Below are 2,969 nucleotides of genomic sequence, written 5' to 3'. Positions count from 1 at the left end.
AACCAACCTCATCCTGCCCCCTTGACCTGTCCGTCCTCCCTGGACTGACCTATCCCCTTCCTAACTCCCTACCTACACTCACCTTTCCTGGCTCCATCCCCGCCTCTTCGACCTGTTTGTTTCCTCTCCACCTATCCTCTCCTCTATCCCTCTTCTATCCGCCTCCCACTCTCTCCCTATTTATTTCAAAACCCCCTTCCCCTCCCCCTTTTCTGATGAAGGGTCTAGGCCCGAAACGTCAGCCTCTCTGCTCCTATGATGCTGCTTGGCCTGCTGTGTTCATCCAGCCCTGCACCTTGTTGTCTCGGATTCTCCAGCATCTGCAGTTCCTACTATCTCTTATCCCATGTGTCTTGACTTCATTAACCAACTTAGCTGTTATTTTAGCCAATAAACAGATGTAGAGTTATGAAATTCTGATTTATCCAAAGCTCAACTTTGTTCACTACGTACATTCCATTGACAAGCCAGCTTCTTTTTGACCATTGCAGTAGTATTCACTTAGAGCTGTGCTTATTTTACACTGCTGCTAAAACTTTGACCCAACTTTGGACCATGCAAAGTTTGAATCCTTAAATGCCCTTGAGACTCACCCTGTCTTCTTCAAATTAACAATTCATTCAGAATTCCCCAGCAGAGCACAAGCTTTTGCTCATGTCCTGTTGATCCCACATGCCCCATTGAACTGACTTTTAATCTTTCAAATCCAAAACCTTCCCCAGCCTCAGTAATCTGTGATGGCAAATCATAGGTTTCCTGTGGAAGGACAAGCTGTATGTGTTGGCCAGATGCCATTATCTGCACTTTATCTTTGCTAATATAAAAACCTGATACACACCCTTTGATCCTCACACTCTTGCTTCACCATTGGCACTAATTTTTCAATTGCTACACTGCTGTATTTTCAAACTTGCTTTCTAAATGCCCCCAACCCACCAGATGTGCGATTGTTCTATCTGCATTTGAAAGCCTTTAAGAAAGCCAACTCCTTGAGTTCAATTTTCACTTCCTTGGAGGTTAAAAGTTAGCAAGAAGAGAGAATAGTTGGATGAATTGGCCATTGAGTGATACTTGCCCCTTTTCTTCTCTCCCAACACTTAATTGCTGAGATGGAAGTCCAATGAGGACAATCCTTCCTTGCCAACAATCCAGGTCCGTAAGTGATCAGTTAGCAACCACTTAATTACCTCAACTCCTCACCAGCCCATTTACCTGTCTTATTTCAGGTGAGGAAAATGGCTAATTTATCAACTGGGGAATGAGAGCAAATCTCCTGCTGGGACAGAATGTCCTCAATGTACCCTATTCTGGAGCTAATCAGGGGGAGTGATTGGAGATAAGAAGGTGGCAGCTGAATGCTGCTTCCCTTCCTTTGTCTTCAGGTTCCTACTACGAACACCTCCACCACCAACTCCTCCCCTCCACTCCAGTTTTCATGTCCTTGCAGTTTGCACTCTGCAAGACTTGAAAGAAAAAGATGACCTTCTTACTGTTATATGCCCTGAAGTCCAGGCCTCCAGTGACCTGAAAGTTGCTAGCCCATTATTGACCAGCAGCTTCTGTTGAGGTGAGACTTTAACATCAAGGTCTGTGATTTAACAAGGGGTTTGCCGATCAACTGTTAGCTGATTGCAGTACAGTCTGACAGATTTCGTAGTTGGTGAGTGCAGAGTTGCTACTGAATAAGCCTGCCCCACATTTAAGTGCTAAAGAATAAAATTTTGGTCTAACTAGTGAATTTTTAAAAAGAGTCAGGGTCTTGATTGAAGGAAACACAATTTGGCGCCTCTGGCCTCCATGCTGCTTCTGTACCAGAAGGTCAATTCTCATGAATTGTCCTATTCCTGCTCCAACTGGAATTTCCAGTCAGTAGTGCAGGCAGCTCATGTTGATCTGGCCACATCTGTACAAAGCTGTGAGGAGGAGGTAGAGGGTGGAGCAATTTTTCACAAGAAGGAAATGATCACCCTTCCCCCCACCCCCCTCCCCCAGATCCATGATGGCCTCTGGAATTTGGACCCTCAGGTCTTGGGGATTTATCAGCTTTCAACCCCCATCAATTTCTCCTGTACAATCTACTTTCTAAGGCTAAATTCTTGTATCTTTCTCTTTAAAAACAGAGACAAAGTAATGATGTAACTTCTTCCACTTTCCTCATTGACAGAAGGCAGGTAGTTGGGTGGTTTGGCTGCTGATCACTGAGTGGCTCAGGTCCTTTCATTGACCCTCCAGTGTCTGGAGCCTGCTTGCCAGTGCTGAATAGACAGCTAGTAGGTTCCTAGGCACTTAGTTGACTGGAGTATTGAACGTTACAGTGTGTGTATAAAATTTAGCATGGAATGTTGGGACCTGGAACCACCCCACTGTTTGGTTTCTAACCCCTAATTCAGGGATCACTGTGGTCTCCTGTTTTTGATTCTTGCTCAGTGACTAATTTCCTTCTTAGAAAAAACACCCTAAGTTGTTTCTCTTGTCTTGAGCGCTCTGCAGATGTAAGTTATTGCAAATTAATTGATCTGGAAGTAGTTTTCTGTTTCCCTTTCCTTTTGTTTTGATATTAAGGATTACTAAAAAAGTTTGAGTGTAAGGAAATATGATACTGCTGACTCCTCTTTTAGACCCAGAAACAATTCTTTGACATGTGCCTACTGAACAATAATGAGGTAATGAGTAAAGTGGGATCAGTGTAAAGCTGTCGTTTATCAATGTAAATAGAATTATGCGACAAAACCCAACTTTACCAGAAATCGCTGGATTTGTACAAGTCATTGGCAGATTATACAACTTTTGACTTTGAGTTATTTCCATGGAAAGGGCCAAGAGACAGAAGAGCAATTAGACTTGACCTAAAAGACAGTTGTCATTAAGGTTAACTGGCATCAAGTTTGTCTAAAACTTTGCAATTGGATTAACTGAAAACAAAGTTTAGGACACTTAATTGGGTGAGTCCTTTCTCCTATCTGCTGGTA

The 2,969-nt window shown here is 43.2% G+C and overlaps 1 protein-coding gene across 2 annotated transcripts in view; it reads left to right on the top strand.

The window, feature by feature from the left end:
• cyria (CYFIP related Rac1 interactor A) overlaps positions 1–2,969 on the top strand; it is a 139,757-nt gene that overhangs the window by 19,178 nt on the left and 117,610 nt on the right. The window contains exon 1 of one of the 2 annotated variants that reach the window (XM_048597447.1): positions 1,458–1,567. The exons of the other annotated variant lie outside the window; for it this stretch is intronic. The gene's annotated coding sequence lies outside the window, so the exon portion shown is untranslated. Of the gene's footprint in view, positions 1–1,457; positions 1,568–2,969 lie in introns of those variants that run through there. 2 annotated transcript variants of the gene reach the window in all.

Source organism: Rhincodon typus, chromosome 5, assembly GCF_021869965.1.
Source record: "Rhincodon typus isolate 14 chromosome 5, sRhiTyp1.1, whole genome shotgun sequence".
In the NCBI taxonomy this organism is placed as follows: domain Eukaryota; kingdom Metazoa; phylum Chordata; class Chondrichthyes; order Orectolobiformes; family Rhincodontidae; genus Rhincodon; species Rhincodon typus.
Note: the sequence above shows the minus strand (reverse complement) of the source record. Positions and strands in the feature narration are given on the sequence as shown.